The 17625-nt window shown below is 46.1% G+C and overlaps 1 long non-coding RNA gene across 1 annotated transcript; it reads right to left on the reverse strand.

The window, feature by feature from the left end:
* Positions 1 to 9106: 9106 nt before the first annotated feature.
* LOC132453700 (uncharacterized) lies at positions 9107 to 14947 on the reverse strand. Its single transcript, XR_009524781.1, has 3 exons — positions 14830 to 14947; positions 9754 to 9859; positions 9107 to 9168 (listed from the first exon to the last, which is right to left on the reverse strand). It is a non-coding gene; the product is annotated as an uncharacterized LOC132453700 (long non-coding RNA).
* Between the last annotated feature and the right edge of the window lie 2678 nt (positions 14948 to 17625).

Below are 17625 nucleotides of genomic sequence, written 5' to 3' on the forward strand. Positions count from 1 at the left end.
GGGGGTGAGGGAGATGTCGGCTGGTGGTTCCAGTGGATAGAGCCAGTGGCTGAGGACTCGGTGATAAGTGAATTCGGTGGCGTTGACATTTAGATAAGAGGATATTGATGGAGCGCAGAAGGCAAGCCGACTCATCCTGCTCTCCCCTCTCCTTCCTCCTCCTCACTCTCCGCCTCTTCCTTTCTTGGATCCGTATTCATCTTCCTCTCTCCCTCTCTCCCCCTCTCTCTCTCTCTCTCTCTCGCTCTCTCTCTCGCTCTCTCTCTCTCTGTCTCTCTCTCTCACTCTCTCTCTCACCCTCTCCCTCTCTCTCTCTCTCTCTCTCTCTCTCTCTCTCTCTGTCTCTCTCTCTCTCTCTCTCTCTCTCTCTCTCTCTCTCTCTCTCTCTCTCTCTCTCTCTCCCTCTCTCTCCCTCTCTCTCTCTCTCTCTCTCTCTCCCTCTCTCTCTCTCTCCCCCTCCCTCCCCCTCCCTCTCCCCCTCTCCCCCTCTCGGCTGTGGCTCTGGGCTGACAGAGAGGCATCATTGGCCGGTATATCCTCCTTGAGATAGGGGGCGTAACCTTGGGTGACTTAAGACCACAGCCGGTGATACATCACAGGGATGTTGTCCCCCTGTTCCCATCGCAGCCATCCACCACACGGCCACTCTGTAGCCCTGCGCTAGGGAACTAGCCCCCCACAGGCGCTCTGTAGCCCCCTGCTAGGGAACTAGCCCCCCCACAGGCACTCTGTAGCCCCTGCTAGGGAACTAGCCCTCCACAGGCACTCTGTAGCCCCCTGCTAGGGAACTAGCCCCCCACAGGCACTCTGTAGCCCCCTGCTAGGGAACTAGCCCCCCACAGGCACTCTGTAGCCCCCTGCTAGGGAACTAGCCCCCCACAGGCACTCTGTAGCCCCCTGCTAGGGAACTAGCCCCCCACAGGCACTCTGTAGCTCTGTGCTAGGGAACTAGCCCCCCAAAGACTGTGTGTGTGTGTGTGTGTGTGTGTGTGGTGTGTTTGTGTGTGTGTGCTCCTGTGTGTGTGTGTGTGTGTGTGTGTGTGTGTGTGCTCCTGTGTGTGTGTGTGTGTGTGTGTGTGTGTGTGTGTGTGTGTGTGTGTGTGTGTGTGTGTGTGTGCTCCTGTGTGTGTGTGTGTGTGTGTGTGTGTGTGTGTGTGTGTGTGCGTACGGGTGTGTGATTGTGTGTGTTTGTGTGTGCGTGTGTGATTGTAAGTGTGTAGCGGGAGCGATGGGCCATGCAGGATTTCTGCTTGTATCAGCACCAGGAGAGACGGGGGGGGACTGGTGTGTGTGTGGGGGGGGGGGGGGGGATGGAGAGAAAGAGAATGAGTGTGTGTTTGTGTGTTTTGTAGAGAGGGGTGTGTACTTGTAGAGAGGTGTATGCGTGTGTATTTCTGTGTATGTGTACTTGTACAGAGGTGTGTGTTAGTATGTATGTGTGTGTGTGTGTGTTGATGAGGTAGGCAGCAAGCAGGAGAGGGGGGGGGGAGGGATGGGGGAGGGATGGGGGAGGGATGGGGGAGGCATAATTCAGTCCCAGAGCTCAAGGCTCCGCCAGCCTCAGAGAGAGGTGATCATCTGAGGGGCTGAAGCCACCACTCAGCGGTTATGCTGAATCAGCGGCTCACTGGGGAGGACGCCTCAATCATCTCGTTGTGCAGGGGGTGTGTGTGGGTCTGTGTGCGTGTGTGTGTTTGTCTGTGAATGTGTGTTTATATGTGTGTGTGTGTGTGTGTTTGTCTGTCTATGTGTGTTTGTGTGTGTGTGTGAGTGTGCGTGTCTGTCTGTCTGTATTTGCGGGATATAATATGTGTCTGGTATGTGTGCTTGTTCATGTAAAACAGGCACATAGAAACTCCAACCTGTAACTGAGAAATGAAAAATAAAGTAGCTCATTCTCCATCATAAGATGTGATTTTATGGATGAATTGAATCTTCCACTTCTGTCCTGCTTCCCCTCCCGTCTCTCTCCTGACAGTGGATGTGTTGGCCGTTTATAAGATAACTGCTGAGGTTGAATAGAGCATACGTGATGCATTCAAAAGTCTCCAGACTCACCTGTTCAGAGGTCACCTGGACTCTGAACAGGTGAGACAACAGTTCAGTGATTCAAAAATATCAAAACAAAACGTAATGTTGCAGGCAAAACGTCCACTCCTCTCCCTCCCCCCCCTCCCCCCCCTTACTCACTTACTGTATGTTGTACGTCCTGGCACTTAAAGATCGTACTTAGCATGGTGTAGCATCTTATCCTAGCTGTCTCTGTTGTGCACAGGGAATGGGTTAACCTAGTGATTCTTTTGTGTTTTGCACTTGGTTCTATGGACATCCTTATGTATTATTATACTATACATTGTTGTTCCTCTTCCTTCTTGGACTCGCTCTGGACCAAAGCGCCTCCTGAACGCCCTGAACGTTGAGGTTTACCCTGCCCCGCCCCCCTCCCAGCCCGGCGAGGTGAGGCCGGGCGGCCATCACGGCTCTGAGGCCCCGCCCCCCTCCCAGCCCGGCGAGGTGAGGCCGGGCGGCCGTACCAGCGCCCAGAGCTCTCCATCACGGCTCTGAGGCCCCGCCCCCCTCCCAGCCCGGCGAGGTGAGGCCGTACCAGCGCCCAGAGCTCTCCATCACGGCTCTGAGGCCCCGCCCCCCTCCCAGCCCGGCGAGGTGAGGCCGTACCAGCGCCCAGAGCTCTCCATCACGGCTCTGAGGCCCCGCCCCCCTCCCAGCCCGGCGAGGTGAGGCCGTACCAGCGCCCAGAGCTCTCCATCACGGCTCTGAGGCGCTGCTCCCTCAGTGGCCTCTGACAGCCGGCGCCGTGTGTCACTGATCTGACTCAGAGCCAAACACCCACCAGAGCACTGAAACAAACACCGCCCTGGAGCCCCCCAGGGTCCCATGTGTGTGTGCGTGTGTATGTGTGAGAGTGTGTATGGGTGAGAGGGTGTATGTGTGTGCGTGTGCGTGTGTGTGCATGTGCATGTGTGCGGGTGTGAGTGTGTGTGTGTGTGTGTGTGTGTGTGTGTGTGTGTGTGTGTGTGTGTGTGTGTGTGTATACATGTGTGAGTGTGTGTGTATGTGTGCGTGTGTATGTGGGCGGCTGTGAGTGTGTGTGTGTGTGTGTATGTGTGAGAGTGTATGTGTAGGGGATATCTGCGTGTGTGTTAGTGTGTATTCAAAGAGCTTTTCTTAAGAAGAATGCTGGCATGAGTTTTGTGTGTTGTGTATATGTGCGTGTATGAGTGTGTTTCTGTGTTGGTATGTTTGTCTGTTGTGTGTATGTTCAACCCGGTATCACGCCAAGGCGTAAAATAGATACGTCTGTCCACATCGCAAGGCGTGTTCAGGGTCACGCTTTGCCTGACCAAAGCGTCACCCTGAACACGCGTCCTTCTCCATTCGAAATGAATGGGGGAATAGCACCAACAGGGGGCGATACGTTCTCCTAGCATTTGGTGAAATTGTTACGTAGCCATTTTAATCGTTATTATCTGAATGGGAAATGCAATATTTTAGGACAGATACACCATTAAACGTGTTTCTAATGACATTTCTAGCGAGAAATGTACATTTTCCTTACATAATCTACAGTCAGTGAATGTGTATGATCTTTATTAATCTTTATTATCTGAATGGGAAATGCAATATTTTAGGATCGATTCACCGTTAAACGTGTTTCTAATAACATTTCTAGCGAGAAATATACTTTTTACTTGCATAATCTTCAGTCAGTGATTGTGTCTGATCTTTAGTTTTATAGTTATTAGGAAGATTTAATCGGCTCGCTCACATGTTTCAACGACGTCAGGTTGCTAGGGACGCTGCTTTCGCTGAACTAGCAGCTCACGTGTTTCCTGCGTTTGTGTTATTAAACCGTTACTTTATGTAACTTTTAATGATATTGTAATAACCACAGGCGAGGTATTGAGCGAAGTAAGCTTGATAGCAGGTTTATTGGATTCCACAATCGGACAGGCAGGCACAGCTCCACCGGAAAACTACAACAACCAACACTCCCGCCCGGAAGGAAACCCCCGGAACCCCCTCTCAGAAGGCCCGCCCTTTCCTCCCAAACCCTGTGACGTGAAACACGTTTATCTGAGAGCCAACCCAGTCGCCAAAAGCATACATTGACAGTGTACGTTTTCGTGAACACTGGATTACGTTGCATTTCAACATAAAATAGCGTGTTAGCACACATACGCACACGCACACGCACACGCACACACACACACACACACACACACACTCAATGCATTTCGCTGCTAAAACAACAACTTGGGCTGCTTCTAGGACATTTTGGGTGGATTTTGAACGGTATGTGGGCAGGACGTTTTTTGCAGGCAGGACCTGGCAACCCTGCGCTGTTGCCCAAGGTGCAGAAATGCTCCGGAGCAGATCTGGATCCACCATGGCCAAAATAATTGTCATGAATAGCATGAATAGATTCATGCATTATCATTCAACTTGAACATGTGTTTTTACAGTATAGAGTGGTGGAGGGGTGACGTGTGTTGGCCAACCCGGAAGTGAGCGTCGACCTGGGTTTCCCTTGACAAAAAGCCAACGGGTTTTTCCATCGGATTTTGGATTATTGCAGAAAAATTAGCATCTTTGAAGCACCTCCACAAAAACTGAAAATAAATAAATACATAAAAATAACTGTGCTCCAAAGAACGAAACGAGTGTTTCTCCGATTTTTCCATGCTACACAGAACGAAATGTAAACCCATGCAAATAAAGACTTCATGGTCATAATAATTTAACTATCATTATTCTCCTCAGTGTGTAGGGTGGTATTCTATTTTTTTCAACAGGGCTGCATCCAGTCACTTGACCGTCATGGTTGCTATGGTGGTTGCTATCGACCAGCCCCTCTAATCCTTACATGGCTCTAAAAACCACGCGGCAAAGGAGCTGCCGTCCATTGTGTTGTTTTTGTCGTAAACTGGGGTCCGATGGTTAAAAAATAGACAGATATTCCAAGGTATCCTTAAAAGGCAGCTTGGATGTTTTTATTTTCTGCAGTTTAGACTTCTTCTATAACCTGTTTTTGAAAGCAAAACACCAAGCTCAATGATTTAACGAGGCAGGGTTATTTGAAACAATTTATTAAATAAATATTTGTGAGAGGTCATTCCTTCTCCTGAGTTTGCTTCCTATTTATGTCTACAACCCTACTGTCCACAAGCATCACCCCCCCCCTCCCCATATGGATTTGGAGAATTGTTGCCACGTCCCAGTGGTGGAGGCATCATATATATGAAAGAGGGCATTCAATTATACTACAATGATCAATTAGGAGGCCGAAGCCCTAAAGGAAGTGATGCAATAGGTGACTGGGTCGACAACATTTAAGTAAGCTGTACTTTGACGTCTCTTATATATCAAAGGGGGTCTCAAAGGACGCATACGCTTCAACCTGTGGCTCCAGCCCTACAGGAAATGACTCAGCAAGTGCTCCATCTCGTTGCACCTGCACCCAGCGGCTCGCTTGCAAGATTTTGGCCTGAAGTTCTTCCCAGACCTACACCGTAGCCATCCAACCTGCATATCTGAAAATCAGGCCTCTCTTTAATAATGACAAAAAGTTATGAGGGAAATACACATTAACTTTTGTCTCATAAGCGGCGTGGTGCCGGCTCCTTTTGACCTTTAGACCCCAGACTTCTGGGGGAATAGCTGAATCAATTCATTAGTCAATCAGAAGCATGTAAATATCTTCCCGGTGGCGTAAGAGGGCGAACAAGGTGTCCTTCAACATCTACGCTTCCAGGCGATTGCAACGGTGCCACATATGAGCATATTCGAACATGTTTAATGGTAGTAATTAGCTGTCGAAATTGGAGGCCTTAATCAATAATGAGCAGCTATTGATTTGCTTCCCGATAGAAATTTGTGACAAATTACATGTTATTTAGCATCAACACGTTGAGCTGAGTCCAATGACACCCAGCATGACACTCTAGCAAATGGTAACATGTATTTTACATGGTACACCTAGGTCTAGGACATGATCTCGGTGTAGCAAGAGGGCGAGCTTGATCTAATTGGACTCAGCTTAACGTGTAGATGCTAAATAACATGTAATTTGTCAAAAATCTCCATCGGGAAGCAAATCTATAGCTGGTCATTATTGATAAAGGCCTCCAAAATCGACAGCTAATTACTACCCCGAAACATATTCAAATATGATCATGTGTGGCACTGTTGCCTGTTGCCTCGAAACGTAGATGTCAAAGGACACCTTGTTTGTCCCGTTACGCCACCGGGAAGATATTTTCATACTTCTAATGGATTGATTCATATTTTAAGGTCCTCGGAGTGAGACTTTAAGCGGCTGCAGCAGAAGTGTTGAGACGAAAGATGATATCAAGACATTTATAGAATATTCCCATTCACATTATGATTCTTCGTCATAACATCCGACCAAACATCCTTTACAGTCACCGAGCGAGGATTATGAAAGTCCAGGCCCCCCCTTCCTGCACTCGGGGTCCGACTGGGCCAAGTTTCAGGCAGGAAGGGCCACCCCTTCCTGCCCTCGGGGTCCGACCGGGCCAAGTTTCGGTGCGGGGGTCCCAGTTAAGCCTTAGAATAAGGTATTCAAATTTCAGGGCGGTAGGACGTTCCTATCTCAAAAACTGTTTTTCCACCACATTCTGAACCATTAGGTCTCGCAGGCAACACTTCTGAAGGGGCTTTGTTCAAATGACAGTCCATTTGGGAAAACTTTTTTTCTCTAAGGGCTAGAACTCCAAATCTCGGAAATGTCGTTCTCGGGGCCCCAGGAAATGTGTGCAAACATTTTAGCCTCCCTAGCTATCTCGAAAAGGCCGGAAAAGGGGCGTGACCTCCAACAGTACAGTAAATGTACATAAGACAGAGGTTAGTTTCTAGTCCCCATTTTTTGTGGGATGGAGGTGGACATTTGTGGCTTAAGGTGTGAAAACACAGCTGGCCTGTGGCCACATTTTTGAAGTCTGGGGTCAAAAGGTCAAAAGGAGCCGGCACCACGCCGCTTATGAGATAACAAAAAGTTAATGTGTATTTCTCTCGTAACTTTTTGTCATTATTAAAGAGAAGCCTGATTCTCAGATATGCGTGTTGGATGGCTAGGGTGTAGGTCTGGGAAGAACTTCAGGCCAAAATCTTGCAAGCGAGCCGCTGGGTGCAGGTGCAATGAGATGGGGCACTTGCTGAGTCATTTCCTGTAGGGCTGGAGCCACAGGTTGAAGCGTGTGCGTCCTTTGAGACCCCCTTTGATATATAAGAGACGTCAAAGTACAGCTTACTTAAATGTCGTCGACCCAGTCACCTATTGCATCACTTCCTTTAGGGCTTCGGCCTCCTAATTAGTGATGTGTCGGTCGCGAACGATCCGGCTCAAAGAGCCGGCTCTTTGACGTGAACGATTGGAACCGGCTCTACGATGGGAGCCGTTTTAAGATCCTATTTGGGAGCCGGTTTTTTTTCAGTTTTTCGCTCTCTCCGCCTCCCTGTCGCTGTGCTTGTGCTCTGCTTTTCGTTTTTTTTCTCCTGCGGTGCCTCGCTGTCTCACCCCCTACCCTCCCCCTCCCCCTCTCACTCTCACTCTCTCTCTCCCCCCCCTCCCCCTCTCACTCTCTCTCCTTGCGCGTTCTGCCTGTGGTAAAGCAGAGTTTTTTTTTTTCCTCCGTCGGTGCCTTAATGTCTCCACTGCCCTCGTGTCAAGCGTGTGCTCCACACATCTGACCAATCACACGCAGCTTTCAATTAATAATGTGCCGGGAAAACACTGAAAAAAAAGTTTCTCTCCACTTATTTTTTGGAAACCGCAGGCAATTGGCCAAGCTGTATAGCGTTCGTGGGCAGGAGTCAATGCACAGTCACGCACGCAGCAGTCAAGAAGCACACACGGCATAAAGAAGGGGAGTCAGTGTGACAATTGAATAGGCCTGTGTGATAATGAGTGGTGACAGAAAACGGAGGAAAATCTGGACTCATTTTAATGGTACGTCAGACTCCACCAGGGCAGAGTGTAGACTCTGCAAAACCAGAATATCCTATCGTGCAGGCTCCACTAACAACCTGCACAGACACATGCGGACATCGCATGCAGCGGTGTTGCTGGAGGAGTCGAGGACAGAAAATGAACCACAACCGTCTGCCAGCGCAAGTGCAACAGCTGCAGCTTCCTCAGGTGCCAACAACTGCTCCCTCAGCATCAGCAACAACTGCCTCCATTTTTACACCCCAGCCTGCAACCCACCCTCCTGCACCCACAACCCAGAGCTCTATGAAGCAGTTCCTCCAGAAATCCTTAACTCCAGCAAGACAGACAGCAATAGACGAGGAGTTGGCCAAGATGGTGGCCAGAGATTACCAACCCTTTTCCATTGTTGAGGATGTTGGATTTAGGAATTTTTGCCAAGCCCTCAATTCTATGTATGCCCTCCCCAGCCGAAAAACCCTCACACAGAAATTCATCCCAGGCCTATATGATGCTGCACGGGCCTCCCTGCAAGAGAGGGTGAAGACAGCCTCAGCTGTATGCCTGACAACTGACTGCTGGACATCCCGCGCCACCACGTCATTCATGGCCGTCACCTGCCATTTCATAGAAAATTACAGTATGGCATCATGTCTACTGGACTGCTTTGAATTTAGTGACAGGCACACATCAGAAAACCTGGCTGAAGAGCTCCACCGAGTGGCAAGAGAGTGGGGGATGGAGAACAAAGTTGTGTGTTGTGTCACAGATAATGCAGCCAATATAACAAAAGCCATTCAGCTGCTGAAATGGACACACCATCCATGCCTGGCTCACACCATAAATCTGTTTGTGAGAAATGCTCTGAGGGCTATAAAGCCCACTGTGGATAAAGTAAAGGCCACTGTGGATAAAGTAAAGCCCACTGTGGATAAAGTAAAGGCCATAGTGGAATTTTTCCACAGAAGCACAGCAGCCACCCAAAAACTGAAATCCACCCAACGGCAGATGTCTATGGCAGAGCTGAAGCTCAAACAGGAGTGTGTCACCCGGTGGAATTCGGCATTCCATATGATCCAGCGAATCCTGGAATCTAAGGATGCGGTTATCGCAACATTGGTGGTTATCAACGCACCAGTGGCTCCTCTCAGCCAAGAGGAGTGGGAGGCTCTGCAAGAGGCCTGCAGCGTCCTGGAGCCCTTTGACCAGGTCACAGTGGTGATCAGCGCAGAGAGGTACAGTGTTCAAACATCATCTCATTGAACTTTACTATAATATTACTATGACCTATTAAACTTTATTAGGATGTTATTATCATTGTAATTTTTTATTTGTTAAATATTTTTTTTGACAAACAGGTTTAGAAGTGGCTGAAAATAATATTATTAAATAAAAAATATTAGTAGCCTATGTCAAGCAATTTAGAAGTGAAGCTTAAAATAATATTGCTAAATAGCCTAAATGAATAAATATTATATAAAATATAATATTTTGATTTCAGGTATGTTACTGCCTCCAAAATGCTCATACTGTGCAGGGGTCTTCAGAGGGTGACAACAGAGCACCAGAGCAGAGTCACCACAGCGTGCGTGAAGGATCTGGTGAATTCCCTCTCTTCAAGCATGGACAAAAAATTCCACCGGATGGAATACAATGCAGTTCTGTCCGAAACCACCTTCCTCGACCCCCGCTTCAAAAAGGCGGCCTTTAGTGACAACAGAGCAGTCGACGAAGCCCTCCAAAGAATGACCACAGCAGCATCCAGGCATAGGCAGTCATCTCACCTGCAAGGGGGTCATGGAGGAGAGGAGGGAGCAGCAGCACATGAGCCGGAGGAGCCCCAAGCATCGGCTGTTTGGAGGTTTTTTGAGGAGCGGGCAAGCGGAGACACTGCAACCAGGAATCCTACAGCTGATGCTATTCTGGAGGTGAGGTCCTACCTTGAGGAGCCTCTTTTCCAGCGCAGTGCCGACCCACTGAGGTGGTGGGAGACAAAGGCACTGATCTATCCACAGCTCTCTTACGTGATGGCACGTAGACTGTGCATCCTGCGTTATGACATCATAGCGCAGGAAGGTCAATTGAACTTGACTTGAATGGAAAGCTGACCAAGGACCCATCTGAAGTAGCAGTAGCTCTTAATCGATACTTTGTTGATTCTGTAGCAACTATTGCAAAGGGCTTTTCGACTGATCATGTTAATGTGTCTTCAGTAAACACAATGGAGCCAGCCTTCAGTATAAACACTGTCTCAGAAATAAAAATCACAGGTATTATTAGATCTCTCAAACCCTCAAAAGCTAAAGATTCATTTGGTATGGACTCAACGATGCTTAAAGATATCGGTTCATCATTAGCCAATCCCATCACTAAAATTGTTAATCTTTCAATATCCCAAGGGCAGTTTCCAAGTATTTGGAAATCTGCAATTGTCACGCCAATTTTCAAATCTGGTGATCATCATTCCGCCTGTAACTATAGGCCGATCAGCATCCTCCCTATAATGTCTAAAGTAGCAGAGAAGTGTGTAGCTGAGCAAATCATACACCACCTGAACAACAGCTCATTCCCCCTTCATCCAATGCAATTTGGCTTCAGATCCAACCACTCAACCGAGACGGCTAATTGTTTTTTCATTGAGAAAATTACATCACTGTTGGATAAGCGTGGCGTTGTCGGTGCTGTCTTTCTTGATCTCCGCAAAGCATTTGACACTGTGAATCACAAGGTTCTATTATACAAGTTATCCAATTTAAATTTTTCTGTTGAGGCACGTCAATGGGTTGAATCATACCTTTTTAACCGAACTCAAACTGTTCGAATAAATAACCAGCAATCTGACACCCTCTCCTTGTCCACTGGTGTCCCACAGGGATCCATACTGGGTCCACTTTTATTTTGTTTGTATATCAACGACTTGCCGTCTGTGTGTCCAGAGGCCCACATTCAAATGTATGCTGATGATACTGTGCTGTATGTGCATGGATTGACAAAAACCGAAGTTGCTGCCAAACTCACAAAGGCCATGCTGAAAATTACAGCATGGCTCAATCAGTGCTGTCTCCAACTAAATGTGTCTAAGACTGTTGGTATGTTCTTCTCCAAAACAAATGACTGTAGTGAAAACCCAGATGTTTTTGTGTCAGGAGAAAAATTAGAAATTGTTAAGGAATTGAAATACCTTGGCATTATTCTGGACTCCAACTTTAATTTCAGGGCACATGTAAAAACTGTCTGCAAAAGGATCAAATTCAATCTTGCCAATTTCAAATTTATACGAAACTCTATGTCAACCCAGGCAGCCATGATGTACATGCATTCAATGATATTCTCTCACATGAGCTACTGTCTGACGAGCTGGTCTCAGGCTAATCACACAACACTAAAACCACTACAGTCTTTGTATAAACAAACACTGAAAGTTCTGGACAAAAAACCAAGGCAATTCCATCACTGTGCAATTTTAAGAAAACACAATCTAGTGAGCTGGGAAAACATGATTAAGCACAAAAATGCATGTCTCTTTTACAAAATCATACATGGCATGGCCCCTCCTCCACTTAGAGAATTTGTAACTATTAGAACAAACCAACATCGGATCACAAGAGGAGTCATGAGAGGGGACTGCATTATTCCATTTAGGAAAAGTACCTTTAGTCAGTCAGCCTTCTCTGTTGCAGCCTCACGTGAATGGAATAACATCCCAACATGTATCAGAGACCTAAACACATATCGGTCATTTAGTTCTAATCTGAAACAGTGGCTGATTGATAATATGATCTGCCAGCACTAAACTTGACCCGCCTGCTCTTGCCTCCTTGTGTCAGCGTGTCTGTGAATTTGTCCTGCAACTTACTTTGTATGCTTGCTTGTTTGTATGCTTTTTGTAGCTCGTTCTATGTCTCTCCTGTGCTGCTTCATGTACTATTGTCATGTCGACTTTTTGTTAGTTTGTTGTGCATGTACTGTCTGCTTTGGTGGGCTACTGCCTCGATGTCTAACACATATAGATGTCCTCTGTAAGTCCTAGTCTACCTTTTCAATTTGTGTTTGTTTGATGCTGACTCTTGTTTGTCCTGCATGCTTCATGTATTTTAATGCTTGAACTACTGAATATTTGTATGTGGTTATAATTAATGTTTTATCTGTTGCTTTTCTATGTTCTTTTTTAAACTCTTTCTGTTATTTGCTTATTTGCTTTTTAGGGAGCCTATTGTTAAGGTGCGAACACACCAAGCGCGTACCTCGCGTACCATGTACGTGCGTAACGCAGCGAAAATGTTGCTTGACCATTTTGTGTCAAAAATGGTCAGATACGCGCGTATCTGACCATTTAAGGAGTCCGAGGATCAAGGAGTCCGAGGAAGGAAACCCAAACGCCGCCGTGTTTGGATGGATGATAGAGCTTGGATCGGGTTAGATTAAATAATCTCGGATATAAATAACAATAATCGGGTTAAATAACTTCACATGGTGTGTCTGGTGTGTTTCCAGCATTCGTAGTGTTGATCAGCAGAGAAATAGTCCGCCAAGACTGAGGTTGCTTAGCAATCAGAGACTCAGTCCATGCAAGTGAACGGAGCGTTCACTCTTCGTCATAACTATCAAACCAAACATCCTTCACATTCACCGAGCGAACATTATGAGAGTAAAATGCACATTTCTCGCTAGAAATGTTTCCATAAACGCATTTAATGGCGTAACTATGTTACTATTTCCACTCAGAATAAAGAAAGTTGCCGGCCGTGGCTGCCATGGACATGGCTGCTCTGGAGTCCGAGGTAGGAAACCCAAACGTCGCCGTGTTTGGGTGATAGAGTTTAGATCGGGTTAGATTAAATAATCTCGGATATAAATAACAATAATCGGGTTAAATAACTTCACATGGTGTGTCTGGTGTGTTTCCAGCATTCGTAGTGTTGATCAGCAGAGAAATAGTCCGCCAAGACGTTGAGGTTGCTTAGCAATCAGAGACTCTGTCCATGCAAGTGAACGGAGCGTTCACTCTTCGTCATAACTATCAAACCAAACATCCTTCACATTCACCGAGCGAACATTATGAGAGTAAAATGCACATTTCTCGCTAGAAATGTTTCCATAAACGCATTTAATGGCGTAACTATGTTACTATTTCCACTCAGAATAAAGAAAGTTGCCGGCCGTGGCTGCCATGGACATGGCTGCTCTGGAGTCCGAGGTAGGAAACCCAAACGTCGCCGTGTTTGGGTGATAGAGTTTAGATCGGGTTAGATTAAGTAATCTCGGATATAAATAACAATAATCGGGTTAAATAACTTCACATGGTGTGTCTGGTGTGTTTCCAGCATTCGTAGTGTTGATCAGCAGATATATAGTCCGCCAAGACGTTGAGGTTGCCTTAGTAACCAGAGACTCTGTCCATGCAAGTGAACGGAGCGTTCCCTCTTCGTCATAACTATCAAACCAAACATCCTTCACATTCACCGAGCGAACATTATGAAAGTAAAATGCACATTTCTCGCTAGAAATGTTTCCATAAAAGCATTTAATGGCGTAACTATGTTACTATTTCCACACAGAATAAAGAAAGATGTCGGCCGTATGCTTATGTCCAAGCTCACTACTCTCTGCCAGTGACGTCGGGTCAAGCTCAACGCTGATTGGCTATTGCGGCGCGTATGAGCATAAAAAGTTCAATTTTTTGAACTCCTCGCGTACATGTACGCGCGTATATGTACGCGCGTATATGTGCGCGCGTATATATACGCGCGTATATGTACGCGCCTCATACGCCCCTACAGCGAGTAAAATGTTGCTTGGTACGCATGATACGCTGTACGCACCTCATACGCGCGTACACCAATGCTTCCCTATGGAAAAATTGCCGATTTTATACGCGTGGTACGCAGGTGACGCGTTTGGTGTGGCCGTACCTTTACATCTGGCCAAGGACTGCAGATGGAAACTAACCTTCTGGCTAAATCTGGCATATTTACAGAAATGTCTATTAATATGCACTGTCCCTGTCAAATAAACAAACAAACAAACAAACAAACAAACAAACAAACATAGTGGCAACATCCGTCCCATCAGAGAGGATCTTCTCCAAAACTGGACAGATCATAACTGAGAGAAGGAACAGGATCAGCCCTGCCAAGCTTAGACACCTGGTGTTTCTCAACGCCAATCTGTAAGTCTTTGAGTGATACAGTGAGTTCCTTATCTCTATAGTGGTTCAAAACTTGTGTTGTTCACATGTGTTTTATACTTTAATTTAATAGCACTATAGGTCTAAATAATACTTGAAATTATGCCTTTTTGGTATGAAGCTGCTTTAATACTTTTCTCATACTGTGATGGGTATCTGTGTTTAATACAGTGAGTGAGTGGTTCAAAACTTGTGTTTTGTTTTGTCATAGTGTTATACTTAAATTTAAAAGCACTTTATTTGATATTTGTATTGTGGCTTTTCTGTTATGAAGCTGCTTTGATTGCCTACTTTTTTGTATTGTGGTGGGTGTTTGTATTTATATTTAACTGTTTTTTTTTGGAAGTGGTGCTATTTTGTAATAAAGGTTTTATTCATAAAGCATTGTTATGCTGCATTTTTACTCATAAGTGCTTAACAATGTCAATAATGAAGCAAAATGTTATAAAATTAGGTTTAAGCTATTAATTAATTAATAATGTAAAACATGTGTATGGGGAGCCGTTTGGGAGCCGAAAGAGCCGGCTCTCCACAGTAAGAAGAGCCATTAGAGCCGCATCTCGCAAAGGAGCCCAACAGTGATAGGCTTAGGCCGGTACTGCAGCACTAATTAAAGGCCCATCCTGCTACACTACGTCATAAAATCACACCGAAGCGCTTTGTGGCCACATACCTAGTTCAGGCGTTCTCACGGCGACGTAGGGCAGCAGGCGTCTTAGTGGCGACGAACTTATCCACACGTCGAGAGTAGACGTACATTTTGTCTGAATTTCCTTATACGTCGACGTGACACCGCCGCCGGTGGACGGATCTTCCATGCCGCCGCCGTGACGTCGCTGCTGGTCTCTCGTCTGCAGTCCCAATCAATCCCATTCAAAATTTCACACGTTCCCACGGCGACGTAGGGTAGGCTGCTCCTTCGCCTCTTCCAGGGAATCCTTAGGTTTGGCACTATCCACTCGCCATATCGATTTAGAGAGTCCCCTGGAGAGACGCACATGGACAGAGACGCTCACAGGCGTCTGGTTGCGTCGTACGTTTCCTCACCACCACGGATAGCTTCACGTATTATTATTATCATAATAATAAATAAATGAATAAATATAGATATATAAATCTATAATAAATAAATAAATAAATATATGAATGCGACACGTGGTGGCGGATTGTATTTGCGTGGTCGCATATCCGTTACCAAGGCAACACGCTGGGTCGCATCTGCACGTGGTTTAACTAATTAGTGCCACGCTCCGCGCTAATGAGTTCACCTGCATGTGGCGACTCGTGCTCAGTCATCTCTAACTTACCTGTCTGCTGGCCAAACTAAGCAGGTCGGTCTCCCCACTAACCGTCTAACGTCTCCCAGGTACGGTGATGTATACTTTAGGAGTTTAACCAGAACTTGGTTGGAGTTTCCCGGTTTTGTGTGACAAATGACAGTTCTTGTAACGAACGCTTTTCGAAGTAAAACGGACCACCACATCTGGACCTGCTGTGAGTAGAACGTTTATTTTCCTACTAGGCTTACTTGATGTTTAATGTTGGTTCTTGATGTAATTGGACATCATTTGTAGTGTTTTTGCGTGGTTATAGGCCATTTATTTATTCGGTTAAATGTGGATTCAAATGTGGATTCAAGTTGTGTGGGCTGATTTAAGACGTCTATAGAGTCTGATGCGTTTGCCAAATCATGTTTTTTATTAAGCCCTTTATCGTTTTATTAGGTGGATTTTTGCCTTTTAAAAACAAAAAAAATTAAAAGTTAAAACCCTTAAGAATTTGATATATTTCTTTCAAGTATATTAGTCTTGATTCAGCTAAACTATACACAACTGCCAAAATAAAGTTAAAAAAATGATTAGTATCAAGTTTTAATGAAGTTTCTACAGGTTAAAGGACTGTCGTTTGGAGAAGATTGGTGCCAATATTTGGGGAAAGGAATGCATGATTAATTCAAATTAAGTTAGCTTGAATCAACTTTGCCTCAGTGGTGTGGTTTGAGCACTAAAACGAATCTGCTCGTTCCGTTACTTCACAGGTCAAAGAGGAGAAAGTGATTCTGTGAGTATCAAAACTGAACCATGAAGAAGAAACTGCGAACTGTAAGTCCTTATATTTCCTCTTTATGCTGGGGCATTGTTTTGGCCTCCTCGTTGGCTGAGGTGGAAAGGTGAATGATTTAAATAATGTTTTTTGTTGGTACGTGGGCTAATTACCTGTTTAGTTTGAACATGTGTCAATGCTGTGTTAGAAGGGGTGTAGTATAGGTTCCAAGTGAATTGTGAGAATAGTAACATAGGGTTTCTCAGAGTGCAGCCAAAACATACTCCAAGGTTTTGTCTAGATTTTCTTTCGACATGCTTCGCAACTACTTCCTGAACTTTGCATCACGTCACATGAGTTACCGTACTGAAGAGGGTTCAGATTGAGTGATCAGAGATGCATGCTAGGGTTCTGCGCTGTCTGAAGCCTCCAGCTCTGTAGACTTGCCCCCTTCAGGTGAAGGCATGTGTCCAAGAGGTGGTTGTGAAGTCATTTACATGAACTGGGATGTCATTCAAGATGGTGACAGGCTCTCACCTAAAGGAGAAACGCCCGGGGATGAGAGGTGAGGGCTCTTCCTCAACGACTAGAACACCACCTCGGTCCTTCGCTAGAGAACCATGGAGCACATTTCAACGTTGCCCACCATACATCTTGAAGCCGTAGCTACAGTTTCTCTACCTCCGCAGCTGGAGTAGAGCACAGCTGCAGTCACGAAAAGGGTCCTTGGTGGGATCTTACCGCGATAGGTTCTGATTTAAGAGGACCGAACTTCCAGGACCAGCTGGCCTCCTCCATTACTCTGCAGTTCAGCCTGAGAAAGGCTTGCATCTGAGCCAGCAGAGGGCTCATCGGCCTGCTGTTCATATGGGATGAGGAGAATCCTACTGTAAAGACCTACCAACCAATCCCTGCTCTGTTCAAGGTCTGGTCCGTTCATGACCTACCTACCAACTACTGGGACGTCCGATACCTACCAACTACTGGGACGTCCGATGCCTACCAACTACTGTGATGTCTGAAACCTACCAACTACTGGGATGTCTGAAACCTACCAACTACTGGGATGTCTGAAACCTACCAACTACTGGGATGTCTGAAACCTACCAGCTACTGGGATGTCTGAAACCTACCAGCTACTGGGATGTCTGAAACCTACCAGCTACTGGGATGTCTGAAACCTACCAGCTACTGGGATGTCTGAAACCTACCAGCTACTGGGATGTCTGAAACCTACCAGCTACTGGGATGTCTGAAACCTACCAGCTACTGGGATGTCTGAAACCTACCAGCTACTGGGATGTCTGAAACCTACCAGCTACTGGGATGTCCGATAACTACCAGCTACTGGGATGTCCGATAACTACCAGCTACTGGGATGTCCGATACCTACCATCCCACCACTGGGGTGACCTAATCAGATTAC

The sequence above is a fragment of the Gadus macrocephalus genome, chromosome 3 (genome assembly GCF_031168955.1).
Source record: "Gadus macrocephalus chromosome 3, ASM3116895v1".
NCBI lineage: Eukaryota > Metazoa > Chordata > Actinopteri > Gadiformes > Gadidae > Gadus > Gadus macrocephalus.